This window comes from Heliangelus exortis, chromosome 4 (assembly GCF_036169615.1).
Source record: "Heliangelus exortis chromosome 4, bHelExo1.hap1, whole genome shotgun sequence".
Lineage (NCBI taxonomy): Eukaryota > Metazoa > Chordata > Aves > Apodiformes > Trochilidae > Heliangelus > Heliangelus exortis.
Genome location: NC_092425.1, coordinates 44349916 through 44364215, shown reverse-complemented (window position 1 = coordinate 44364215; position 14300 = coordinate 44349916). Strand labels below are relative to the sequence as shown.

At 46.9% G+C, this 14300-nt stretch overlaps 1 long non-coding RNA gene across 1 annotated transcript; it reads right to left on the bottom strand.

Moving 5' to 3' along the window:
- Nucleotides 1–9837: 9837 nt before the first annotated feature.
- On the bottom strand, nucleotides 9838–11603 carry LOC139796298 (uncharacterized). The gene is made up of 2 exons (XR_011725931.1): nucleotides 11299–11603; nucleotides 9838–10425 (listed from the first exon to the last, which is right to left on the bottom strand). It is a non-coding gene; the product is annotated as an uncharacterized lncRNA (long non-coding RNA).
- Between the last annotated feature and the right edge of the window lie 2697 nt (nucleotides 11604–14300).

Genomic DNA, 14300 nt, shown 5'->3' with positions numbered 1-14300 from the left:
TGGCAATTCAATTACAAAGCATTGCAAGGCACTGAGAACTAAATCACACATACAATGTATATCTGGAGACCTACAGTACAAAGTCAGTATACTGCCAAACAGCAGATACAGAGCCCTACAAAACCAAACACCAGAACAACACATTTGTTACCTGATGGGCTTTGAGACTGAAACCCTGAAGGAGGCACAGATGAAATACAACATAGCGCTGCCGTGGAAACACAGTTTGCTAGACGAAAAGGCGCAGGTTCGGATGGTCTCCCCGAAGACGTTTCTCCGTAAACCGTGCAGAATCCTAGGGCGTCCTGTCTACCGGCACCGACTGTCCCACAGCACGCCCTCCTCAGACGACACGCTCATCGGAGACGCCGTGCTTCTGTCACCTAGAAGACCGAGAGACAAAATTACTGTTCTGCTCCGTAAAATTATCCTCGTCATTCCCACCACTCCACCTCACCTCACCTCAAATGCTCAGCCAAGTCCAACAATGGCCAGGACAGCATCTGCAAAAAAAAAAAAAAGTCAAATGCTTTAGCGAGAGGTCAAGGACTTTGATCTTACTGAAAGAGCTTACTAGCATCTCACCTTCTTAAGCAGTTGATGGGTGTACTTCCTGACACCTCAGTGGCTCTACAGGGCACCTGAAAAGAGCAAGGCAATTTGTAATATACTGCTGCTTCCAACAAAACCCTCCCAGAGAATTGCCCAATCTCCTTTACCTTAATCCTTCGCCAGATGCCCCTCAGGCATGTTCGTCTGAACTGGATACCGAGGCACCACCTGAAAAAATACACAGGTAATGTTTTTTACTTCAATACTACTCATAACATTTAACACTTCCAGCAGGCAATTTCACAGTGCTCACCTTCCAAATGTCATGTCCCATTGAGATGAGCTGCCTGCTCTACACAGCTTTGCAACCTAAAAAAAAAAAAAAAACAAAAAAAAAAAAAACAAACCATTAATGCTACTCAGAGCAACTACATCCACCTGCCCTGTGACAGACTTTACCAAGCCTTGCTATGACATTCAGCTACCCACCTGCTTTGCTTTTTGTTCCATGTCCTGGACTTCTGCATCTGTAAGAAATAAACTAATCTCAGGGATTCTAATAAATATTGAAAGCACCTCCCCACCAACACCAAACACTGACTAACCTTCAGGTGGCATCTTTCTCGCCTCCTCCAGCCTTTTCCTGCTCGTCTTTGTCACACGGCATCTGAAAAACAGTATTATGCAAGTCACTGAAATGCTGATCAACAGCTGGAATATTCCCTTAGGGCTCTTCCAACAAACCCTGACCCTACAACTCCAGGCAGGGCAGCTCCAAACCAAACACTCAAACTCAAGACACAACCCTGCAAACCATGAGACTACGTCAAGAGACCACCAAGCAAGAAGCGTATCTCCGGCATGCAAGACTGCTTGGCAAGAAGACCTACGGCGATGTGACCGCGAAGCTAGGAGATGAAGCGATGGATGCCAAAAAACACGGACTTCAAGACCTGAGGATACAAGGACGTGGCGATCGATTCCCACTCTGGGAAAATCTAAGACCAGAGATGCTGATGCAGGTGGCAATGATGTTTCAGAAGATGACCATCAAGAAACTTCCAAGATGAAAGACCAATCTATGGTTTACATCTGTCACACAAGAAAAAAATGCTGCTGACCAGGAAATGCTTTCCAGGGATGATGCCCAAGACGCAGGACTTGTTCTGTGAGGACATACAGAAGACCATCAAGGCCTGAGGAAGCTCTGAGACAAAGACGGACAACACAAAACACACAACCCGAGACACCAAGGCTGGAGCTGCCCTGCCCACACTAGCATCGTGCAGGAAACTAACTCGCTCCGCTTATCCACGCAAAGGGGGCTACTCCCAGACAGCCCTCTCCCAGAAAGCAAACTTCAAAATCCCTCCGGCAACTCCCAACCTCAACCCCCCAACAATTCAGTCCCTCGACTTATCTTTCCGAGAGCTGGGGTTCGGAATCTATGTCCAGCAGCAAACACCACTCCGTGACAGGCATGTTCCTTCAGTACACACATTCCTGTTCACCATCTGCAATCAGAAAAAAAAAAAAAAAAGGAAAAAATCAGAATCCATGTCACCAGTTAGGACCGCTTCAGCCGTCTCCAAACACTTACACTACAAAAAAAGAGGCCTCAGAAGAGTCCCACAGCATTCTTCTCCCCTTCTTGATCCAGAGTTCAATCCTGTCTACACCACTGCTTTGGGCACCTAAAAAGAACAAGAGAGAGTTACTGTTCTGATGATTGATCATCACGAGCTCCATGAACCCCCCCTGTACCACCTCACCTTTAAGGGTCATCTGTTCTCAACGGTAGGAGGCACACCGCCTGCAAAAAAAGAGGAAACATTTAACCGAGTTGATATAAAACACGTGAACGACTCTGCACACAGCCATCTCACCTTCTCCAACTGTTCCTCAAGACATGGCTTTGTCACTCCAGCACTGTGTGTGACACCTGCAAAAGTCAAGGCAAAAGGCACACGCTGAGATATTGCCTCCAACAACACCCAGGCCACTGTGACATCTATCTCCTGCTCCATTACCTTTGCCCCTCACCCATCTGTCTGCCATCTCTTTGGGGTACCACGATGAGGTTAGGAGGGCACCTGAAAAACAAAAAAAAAAAACCACAAAACAACAAGGGATGCTCATGACCAACCAATAATACAACACCTGAGAATAACTGCTCCTCCAGCCCACCGGCCATTGCTCACCTTGCCACAGGCACCTCTTGTATCCGGACCCCACTTCGCTCGCTGCTTCCACCTTCAAAATGACAACAAACCATAATGTGGTCAGGTAGCCAAGGGAGGCAGCTTGCCACCAACTGCACACCCTGACTAACCTTCAGCTGGTTCCCTTGTTCCTCCTCCATCCGTTTCTTGCTCATCCTTGACTTGCGGGATCTGAAAAATAGGATTACGCAAGTTACCGGACCGCCGCTCAACACCGAGTCTGTCAAGTTGTGGTGCTTCCTGTGGCCCCTGATCCTACATGGCAGGGAGGGCAGCTCCAAGCCAAACACTCACATGCACAGACTGACCAAACACACAGCCATGTGAGTCACAAGACTTGACCTCAAGATAAAACTCGCAGCAAGATGTGGGACACTGGAATGCAAGACTTTTGGGCAATAAGACCTACAGCGATGCGTCTGCAAAGCGAGGGAATGAAGCGACGGATGCCCGAGAAGCCGCCTTCAAGACCTGAGGATGCAAGGATGTGGGGAATGAATCCCCCTCAGGGAAACTGGGTGGAGAGATCAGATGACAATGCAATTGAGAACGACATTGCGGAAGACAGCCATCAAGAAACTTCCAAGTCAAGAGACCGATCTGCAATTTAAACTCATTGTGCAGAATAACACGCTGCTGATCAGTACCGTGCTGATCAGGTAAGGCTTTGCAGGGATAATGCCCAAGATGCGAGACTTGCTCTGTGAGGACACGCAGAAGACCATCAAGACCGGAGGAAGCTCTAAGACAAAGACAGACAACACAAAATACACAACCCCACACGCCAAGGCTGGAGCTGCCCTGCCCACCCTAGCATTGTGCTGGAAACTAACATGCTCTGTTCACCCACTCAAAGGGGGCTGATTGTAGACAGCCCTCTATCAGATGCCTTCTTCAAAATCCCTCCTGCAACTCCAAGCCTCAGCCCCTCTGCAACCAAGTTCCTGTACTTAGCTTTCAGAGGGCTGTGGGTCTAAATTTATGTCCAGCAACAAACCCACGTTTTCTGACTAGCATGTTCCTGCAGTTTTAAGGTTCCTCTTCAGCAACTGCATTAAAAAAAAAAAAAAAAAAAAAAAAGGAATAAATAGAAAAAAAAAATTTGCATGCAACCATATTCTTGCTATAAAGAGCTCTAACTTTTGGTGGTTTTAAAGTTCTTACCTTAAAGAGTCTTCCCAAACAGCCCAGACAGCTGCAGTCAGCTCCAGGAGTAGGAGAGCTCTGACCTCAGAGAAGCCCAAGAGCTGACTGAAGCCCCTAGCCAAAGGCTGTGGCTTATATACCACAGGCACCGCCCACAGCTTTTCCCACAATCCCCTGGGGAAGGGGAGGTGGTGATTACCACAAGGTATAAAAGCAGCCAGAGGAGAAGCAGTCAGTTTTCTCCTCTTTCTTCAGTTTACGGGACAAGCAGAGAAACTCCACGATGCCGGCTGAGGAATTTGGGGTTTCTTTCTCTCTCGTTGTTACTTCAGCGACACGGCCAGGTAAGAATTTAACCCACAGGGAACCTTAACAGAGTAAATGTCATTGGAGGCTTGGGTTAGACAGAAGAGAGGAAAGAACAAGTGGGGTGGGTCACAGATATGGACTCACAAAGTCTCCTGAAAGACTCAGAGGGGTGAGAGCTCTGCAACAAAGCTAAAAGTGGAAGGCAGCGTTCTGTTAGAGGGGTCATTTTTGGATCGAAGACACTGAAGAAAGCTGAGGGGCACAAGCAGCCGTCTGGAGGGGATTTTAATAGAGTACAGGTGTCCCTGGGATGTTGGGAACCGAATGACAGACGGCGTCAGAAGAGCTTCTCGTGGAGCGAAAAAGGCGTAAAATGCGCAACGGAGCCGGAAGGTGGCTGTGGGATGCCGACAGGGGGGCGTGAGTTTGGCCTCCGGAGGTGTGGTGGTGAGAGAAGGGTGCTGTGAGAGAGGTAAAAGGTGGCTCTGGGACACGAGGAAAAACTCTATGTGTTCAGTTGATGTACGGATGCCCTCGGGGGCTGAGTGACTGAACAGATGTCTAAGATCACAAGAAATGAAGGAAGGGTTCTGGGGTGCAAAGAGAGCCTGAAGAAGGATTCTGTCTCAGTTAGAGAGCTAAAAAGAGCACCACAGAGATTGAAGGGTGTGGGGCGGCGTGAGGATGGCCTCGTAAGGAGCGGTGCCCTGAATGAGAGGGCTCTGATGGGCAATAATGTTGAAGAAGAGTCTGGGAAGACCCTCTGGCAAAGTCTTGAGGGGGAGACTGGACCCCCATCTCTTTCTGAATGCTTCCTCGGAGAGGACCCTGGGTGTGGCTGGATGTGGTCTTTGCCCCTGGCAGTAAAGCGGAGTTCATACTCTCCCTCTGCCCCAGAGTTGGTGTATTTTATCTCTGCCTTTTAATACCTCGCGACCTGTCTGCATGATGTGCACCCGTCCCGTTGTATAAAGAGTATCTTTAAAATGCATCTTACCCCAGGGTGACTGGTCTCTTGGCTCTTCTGCATGTGCCTTTGATTTCACTGGTTGTTTCATCTGAACGTGAAGTTCTGACGGTTTGCTGCCATCTCCAAATAAATTGATCCGTTTGCTTCCTGGTCTCCATATGGAACTCTAGTTCCTGAAATTCAGCTTTCATTTTGCCGTCTCCGTGTCCTGTGGACTTATCTGGCTCTCGAGGGGGGAGGGGCTTGCTGCACTGCTTTTCTATTAGTCTGTCCTTAGTGTTTCACGTGGCATCGGTTTCACTAGATTTCAAGGACAGTTGAGACTGTCCTGAGGTCTATATAGGTCTGCTACTTAATATGATATTTTGCCAGATGGGTGGGGTCAGCGCAAAAGACACGGGCACTCAAATAAAGAAGTTAGTTTATATTTACTGATGTATTAAATTATAAGAGAATGAGTGCAGAAACAAACAACAAAACTGAAGCGCGATAGCAAAGTCAAAGCAAAACACAGCAACTCGTCTAATTGTTACTATACACATGCAGCGATAGAGAGTAAGAAAGACGTGTCGCCAATTGCCGTAACGATTCGACTTTGCCTGGATCTGCGGTTGCTGGGGAGCCCTGGTTGTTACGAGGACACGGAGAACCCTTCTGAGCAGTTGGGAAATCCTACACGGTGCGTCCTCTTGTAGGTGAGGACGCAAGAAAGGGTCCAGTTTTTCGAGTATCCCGTTGCTGCTAGTCCGAAGGACTTGCGCTTTTCTTAACGTGAAAACAGCTGGTTTTATGTCCCCTAACGATGGAAACCGGGGCCTGGCTGGGGCCCAAGTCACAGATTGTAGGGCTGCCTAAACTATCTTCCCTAGACATCTTACTGGTGGTTACCTAAAATATCTGCCTGGACAATTCAGTATATTGGCTGCTTTTGCACTCTCTCATGGTTTGAAAAAAATTTCTCAGAATGGGGAGGGTAAGCTACTGCTTTCACAAACCTTTTTCCTCCTACAGACTTAGCTGATCTCCCAGTAAACCAAATGTGCTCTGTCTCAGGATGAGTTAATAGATCCAAGTTTTTTCCAACCCTCATTAAAGATTTTTTTTTGAGTGCAAAATCAGGGTTTAGTTCTTGATTACTCCTGGGGGGCAGTGGCTAGCTGCTAGTGGAAGGCAGCCACACCATAGCCTCCCACTTTGGCTCTATCTTGAATATATTTGACCCATTGCATGATAGGAATTATGGCAGACAGAGCCACTTTATGTCCTACTGTGAGTTGTTCTAGTTCTAGCGCAGCCCAAAAACGTGCTAATGTAATAAATGTGTTTGTGATTCATGTTAAATTTATAAAGTGTTTGCTAACCCAACTTTGAGAGTACTAATATATCTGTCTTCAACATTGTGAAATATGCAAACGTAGGAATTCGTTAAAATGAAATATAACTGTTCTTTCTGTAACTACAAAGCTTAGGGGAACAAGAAACTAAACAAGACATCCACAGTTTCTGTACCCTGAAAACACTACGATGTACATCCTGTTGTGCTAATCTAAGCTGATTTTGCTGCTCAACACATAGCATTGGATTTAAGGTGGTTTTACTGCTGACTGCAGAGCGTTGCACAGGAAAGAGCGAAGGAGCGCATGTGCGGAATCGAAGGGTAAGGAGAGGGGAAACTGAGGCAGACACTGACTTCATCCAACGACCACCAGATGGGGGTCAAAAAGATCCCCAGAGATAAAGTGGGCATGCGCCTTTGAAGGCCTGCTTCTCACAAGAACTAATAAACATAACCCAGCCTATTCCTAGAACTCTCATGAATATGTCCTAGAATAGTTATGAATGTGTATTAAGGTATGGAATGTAAGACAAAAGATTAAACTTTATGGCATGCGTATGAGTAAAGCGGAGACTCCCCACACACCCAGCGCTGTTTTGCTTATTGCAATTTTATTAATTAAGCTATTAACAGAATATTGAGTCCCAGTCATTTATAACACTAATAACTCTCAAAGTGGAGTTGTTTTGTGCTTCTGGTAATTTTCTCCCCTGGGCTCCAAGTTCTGTGTAACCGGTTTACAGATTTGTTTGAGATCTCTTCTTATTTGTGAGGATCATAAATCCAAAACCTTTTGTTAAGCCTCTTCCGTTAATTCCAAATCAGCCTGCTGTCCACTTCTGCAAACTCACACTTTTCCCTTGTTACCTCACATAACAGGGTTACGATTGGTCCTACGTGTCAGATGCGCTGTCTCCAAAAACCAAACAGTGCGATACGTGCTAGGAATTGAACACCCCAATACACGCTGCCACGCACTGAATATAACAAGATACAAAACCATTGACCAGCAGTCGGGCATCTTTTTAGCGAAAAACTACAAATGAGTCCCCGGAAGTCGGCCATCTTTTTACCGGAAAACTACAAATAAGTCTCCGGAAGTCGGACATTTTGTTACCGGAAGTCAGCCATTTTGTTACCAGAAAACTACAAACGAGTCTCCGGAAGTCGGCCATCTTGTTACCGGAAAACTACAAACGAGTCTCCGGAAGTGGGCCATCTTGTTACCGGAAGTCGGCCACCTTACCGGAAAACTACAAATGAGTCACCGGAAAACGGCCATCTTTTTACCGGAAAACTACAAATGAGTCTCCGGAAGTCGGCCATCTTGTTACCGGAAGTCGGCCATTTTGTTACCGGAAAACTACAAATGAGTCTCCGGAAGTCGGCCACCGTGTTACCGGAAATCGGCCATCTTGTTACCGGAAAACTACAAATGAGTCACCGTAACTCGGCCATTTTGTTACCGGAAGTCGGCCGTCTTTTCAGCGAAAAACTACAAACGCGTCTCCGGAAATCGGACAAACTGAAAGTTAACAATTTAAGAACCCCCAATGGCCCCTGAGCGTAGAAACACACCATCTGGCAGATCCTCTGATCTTCGCCAAAACCTGTTAATTTTCTCTTACTTCATAGATTCATTTAATCACTCGTGTTGGAAGGGGCCCACAAAGAGCATCTGGTCCATACCTCTACGTAATGCTATTGATTCGATGTCTTAACACTTTCTACAACGTGGGGGAATCTAGCGCTTCTCCTGGGAGACCATTCCCATCTTTTACTGTCCACATGGTGAAAAATGAACTTCTTATGTCCAATCAGAATTTCCCCATTGCCTCTTATCCATTAAGCCCCACCTTACCTTGTTGCTGTACGACCAAAAGTGAGAACTGTTGCAAGACGAACGTCTCTTAGGGCACGGCGCTCCAAGGTCCAAACAGGTGTCCCAGCAGAAACCCACGAATAGTGCTCTGAGTCTATTGCCCTCAGGGTTGCCGAGCCTGGCTCAGAGCTACTGCTCTGGAATCGGCTAACCTATCCGCCGGCTTGCTCAGGAATGAGCTGAGATTGGGCTCCAGGCCTCACCTTTTATTGGCCCCCCTAATCCTGCTCATGCCCAGTTGGGGCCCGCCCTAACCAGGCACAGGTGGGCTTAACACAAGCTCATGCCCACTACCTGGCAATCAGTGGCACCTGGTTGCCTCATTTCACTACAGAGAACAGTGAGCAGCTGCCTGTCTGGCTGCTTCTGGTTACAGGAGGACAAAAAAAGAACAGAGTGCAGCTGAGTAATGGGGAACATCTGGTTTCTAAAGGTCCAAAATAGAGAGTGTGTTTGGCTGCTTCACATGCTGTTTCCAGTTGCTGGAGGACTGGTGTCTGTCAGCAAGCCGGCAAGCATTTAAATACCCATTTACACATCTAAGATCTCCTTTGACCTATACATCAGCTTTGATACACTCACACAGACTCCCTGGAGCAAAATATCCCATCCCTCCTGGACCCACACTCCCCCCTCACCTCTACCAGACACCCTGACAGCCCTCACAGCCCTTTACCCCTCCCCACTGTAACTCCAGTGCTTAAAACACATCTATGAAGACTATTAGGCAGGATTTGTCATTACATTCGTAACATCAAAGCAACGCTCTTGCTGGGGGCAGAAAAAGCTTCCATCCTTCCTTATTCCACTGCTGGGGTAGAGAACCCTGTATGGCCGCCTCTACTTGTATCACACGAGACAGCTACACACACACTGCAACAGTAGTGGCCCTGCATCCTGCTTAGACAGCAAAGCTGAAAGTAAAAAACGACTCCTGAAAGTAAAAAAATAAATTCACCATCTGCTCATGAGGTTTCCACATGTTTATACATATCCTATTTAAATACTTCTATAGGCAAGTATTTCACTTCCTTTCTGCATTCACGTAACATGTACAACTGTTAACCGATACCATTACGTTTTCGATCTCAAACACGGGAATAATTTGACCAGGAATTTTTTGTGTGTTACAGAACCGGGAGGGAGAGCTGCCCAAAGGAGATGCTACCAAACCCCCGGGGAAATACCCCATTTAGAGGGAGACAGAAACATAGTACTTCAGAGCACTCCATCAAAACACCAGCAAAAGATACCTGCAGCATCCAGCTGTCTCTCTATCCAAAGATTTAGAATAGATAATTAACTAAACTAGGTAATATATGAGATCTAAAGCATTATGGGGCTGTTAGCGTCTAAACAATGCAGTTTGTACTTCATACAACTGTTTTTGTTACATTTATGATACAAAAAAAATCTGTGGTAACTCTTTGGCTTTAATTTTTGAAGGATGATGGAGAGAAGGGAGGGTAAAACTGCAGGAGTCAAAAAAATCCCCACTGCTGCAATATATAAACTTACCAAAAAGGACTCTCTGCTTTGTTAATACATCTGGATGTACCAAAACGTGCAGAGGAATGCATTTTCATCATCTCAGCTGCTGCAATTGTGAACCACAAAGCCAGAAACACCATCAACTTGAGAAAGATGTGCTGTGCTTCCATCTTGAGAATGACCTTCTCTTTTTTTTTTTTGAAGGAAGAAAAGAGTCTTGTTGCTGGTGACTTCCACAGACTCTTTTGGGATCTGCTCTGATGGGGAGTTTCCAAAATGCAACATCTTTGAATGAGAGGCATTTCTGTTTTGGACTCTCTCTTCCCATCTTCTATCAATATTCATGCTGAAGGGCAGTTGTTCCTGGTCTCCCAGCTTAGCTTGCAGCAGGCCAGGGATCAGATTCCTTCCTCAAGAAAAGGCACATCAGGTAACTGGTATATTTCTGCAATCACCAGGCTCGTCTTCATCAAAAAAAGAAAAAGCAGAGTGCCAGCAGGAAGCATCCGGAAGAATCCTATGGGTTGGCAAACCTCTTCTGCGACAACCTCCTTCACCATCCCTTGAAGTACTCGTCATCCCTAAAGACACCCCCCAGAGTCATATAGAAATAGCACTTAGGGATATGGCTCAAGTTCTTGTCAGTGTAATGTTAATGGTTGGACTCTATGATCTCGAAGGTCTTTTCTAATAGAGGTGATTCTGTGATTAGCACCATGGGCTTCCCCTCACCTGCTCTGTACCCATTCGATGCCAGATACTGCCTCTGTCATTGTTTGTGGAACCCAAGCTACACCAAGAGACAAAATGACAGGTATACTTGAAGGAAGTCACCAGCTCCATGTTCATCCTCACTACTACCCCAGCGCACCTCAAATGCTCATCCAGTCCCAAAAGTGGCCTACAAAGTTCATGCAAAAAAGTAACTGCTTCACTGAGTAGCCACATTATTCTCTGCTCTTTGACACTGACCTTACCTCGGACTACTTGCTACAGTCAGCAGCTTTGTCCCAGTGAGCCTGCTTACAATATTTGCAAAAAACAAAAGGAACGTACCAAGATGCTGCTTCAAACAGCACCCTGCCTGCAACAAGTCCCATCTCTTACTCCTTTACCTTGGCAATTTGCATATCCAGCCTCTGCAATTTTCTTATTGTCACATGGTGGCTACAATAGAACCTATAAACATCAACTGATGCTTCGAACTTCAACAACACACCCGAAAAATAACTGCTCTTTGGTCCCACTAGTCATCACTCACCTCACTCCAGTCACCTTCAGTGACTATCCCACTTTGCTTACTGCTTCTACCTTAAAAATGAGTTAAACACACACTGTAATCAGGTAGCTACCAGAAGCACAATCCCTCCAGCGCTACACACTGACTGACCTGACTGCACTCTGCTCCCTCCTTTCTTCTTACAAGCGCATATTTGTCCTTTGCATCTGAAAGAAAGTGTTACACAAGTCACTGAAATGCTGAACAATGGACAGACAATTCCAGACATCTCCATCCCAGTTAGGAACCCCATCTGGAGTACTACTACCCTCATGCCATTAATAAACACAGCCCCAAAACTTTAAACCCATACACATACAACCGTTAACTACTGAGAGGGTCGATCTGCTGCACTGCACAGGAAAAACCCTCTCATGTGGGTCCTATCACCCTCAAACACCCTCAAAGCAACTGCCCACCCAGCCTGACTATGGGTGCTCCACGTGTAAAATTGTGGCCTAAAAACTCAAGGCACACAAACACCAGAGACCCACATGGCTCTTCAATATCCCCAACTCTACAGTCTGGGCAGAGCAGCTCCAGGCCAAACACACAAACACAGACCAACCCAAGACACACCACTGCAAACTACAAGATTAAACATTAATAGAAAACTCCCAACAAGAATTACTCTGGGCTCCAAGAAGGTGGACAAGAAGACCTACAGGGATGCAAGGGTGAGGCAAGGAGGCCCCATGATGACATCAAGTGTCATAGAACACTGCCTGTTACAATAGTTACTCTTCAAAATAACATATCAGATGTACAAGAAGACTAGCATCAAGACCTAAGGATGCAGAGACAAGGTTGCAAATGTGGAAAATTTATGACCAGAGATGCTCATTCGTTCATAAAGAAGATTACAAAAGATGCCTATCAAGAAATTTGCAAGATGCAAAAAAAGAAGGATCCAGATGGCACTGTGATGATGATGACTAAATGCGTTCAACACCGTGGGGATGATGTTCAATACTACTTGTCCTGTGAGGGACTCTGGAATCCAAGACTTTTGGGCAACAAGACCCACAGCGATGCATCTGCAAAGCGAGGGAATGAAGCGACGGATGCCCGAGAAGCCGCCTTCAAGACCTGAGGACGCAAGGATGCGGGGAATGAGTCCCCCTCAGGGAAACTGGGTGGACAGAGATCAGATGACAACGCAATTGAGAATGACGTTGCAGAAGACAGCCATCAAGAAACTTCCAAGTCAAGAGACCGATCTGCAATTTAGACTCGTGCGGAATAACACGCTGCTGATCAGCACCGTGCTGATCAGGAAAGGCTTTCCAGGGAGGATGCCCAAGATGCGGGACTTGCTCTGTGAGGACACAGAGGACCATCAAGGCCTGAGGAAGCTCTAAGACAACAAAGACTGACAACACAAAACACACAACCCCACACAGCAAGGCTGGAGCTGCCCTGCCCATGCTGGAATCATGGTGGAAGGTAACCTGTTCCCTTCACCCACCCAAAGGGGGCTGCTCCCAGACAACCCTCTCCCCTACACTAACTTCAAAACACCACCTGTAATTCCCAACCTCGACTCCTCTGCTCAGCCCCTCCTCACCCACCCCTGGGCCCTCAACTTATCTTCAAAAGTGACAGCAGCACAAAGCCATGGTCAGTAATGAAAACCACATTGTTTGACTGGGATGTGCTTCCAGTCGCACAGTTCCTCTTCATCCCCTATACATAGAAAAGGAAAACACACAACCCACAGGTCACCCACAGCGCTGGCACAAGTCCCACCTAGCCAACGCACGCTACTTCCGCTACAATCACCTCCTCAAGGAAGCCCCGTGGTATACCACGCACCTTCTCCTTCCAGAGTTGAACGCTAGCACCACCATTGCTCGGGGCACCTGAAACACCAAGAGAAAGAGTTCCCGTTCTGCTGATCAGAAGCCACCAGCCCCATGAACCCCTCGCTACCAACTCAACTTCAACGCTCATCCAGTTCCAAAGGTGGCACGTGCAGCGCCTGCAAAAACAAAAGGAAACGTTTAAGTGACTTGATGTAAAATACATGGCTGACCCAGCCCACCACCATCTCACCTTCTCCAACCACTCCTAAATGTCTGTCTTTGTCCCTCCGAGGATGGTTGTGGCACCTGCAAAAGTCAAAGCAAAAGGCACGTGCTGAGGTAGTGCCTCCAACAACAGGCAGCCCACTGTGATGTCCACCTCCTGCCCCTTTACCTCAGCCTCTCGCCCATCTGCCTGCCATCCTTGTGGGGTGCCAAAAGTAGGTTCAGAGGACACCTGGAAAACACAAAAAACAGGGGATGCCAATGCCTTCAATGACAATAAAACACCTGAGAAATAACTGCTCCTACAGCACACCAGCTTTTGCTCACCTTGCCAGAGCCACCTCCGGAACAGATATTCTGCTTCCTTGGCTGCTCTCACCTTCAATAGGAGATACAAACCAGAACGTGGTCAGGTAGCCAGGAGAGGGACCTTCACTCCAACACCGACTAACCTTTGGGTGGTGCTCTTCTCTCTTCCTGCTCTTTCATGTACATCCTCGTCACATGGGATCTGAAAAACAGCGATGCACAAGTCACTGGAACACTGCCCAACAGTGCTGGACTAGTCCTTTAGGGCTCTTCCAAAAAAACCCCAAACCTATAACTCTGGGAAGAGCAGCTCCAACCCAAACACTCAGACTAACTCCAGACACAGCCCCGCAAATCATGAGACTTGGTCTCAAGAGAACACTGAGGAAGAAGAATATCTCTGGGATCCAAGACTGTTGGGCAAGAAGACCTACAGCGATGCAGCTGTGAAGCGAGGGGCTGAAGCAACAGATGCCCACCAAGCCGGGCTTCAAGACCTAAGGATGCAGAGAACAAGTGCTACTCTGCGAAAATCCATGACCAGAGATGCTGATTAATATGGAAAAGTGTTTCAGAATACCACCATCAAGAAACTTCCCAGATGCAAGAATAATCCATGCGTTTAACTTGTCACGAAAGAAAAAGATGCTGCTGACTAGGACTGTGCTGATGAGAGAAGACCTTCCAGGGATGATGCCCAAGATGAGGGACTTGCTCTGTGAGGACAAAGAGGACATCGAGGGATGAGGAAGTTTTAAAACACTCAAGACAGAC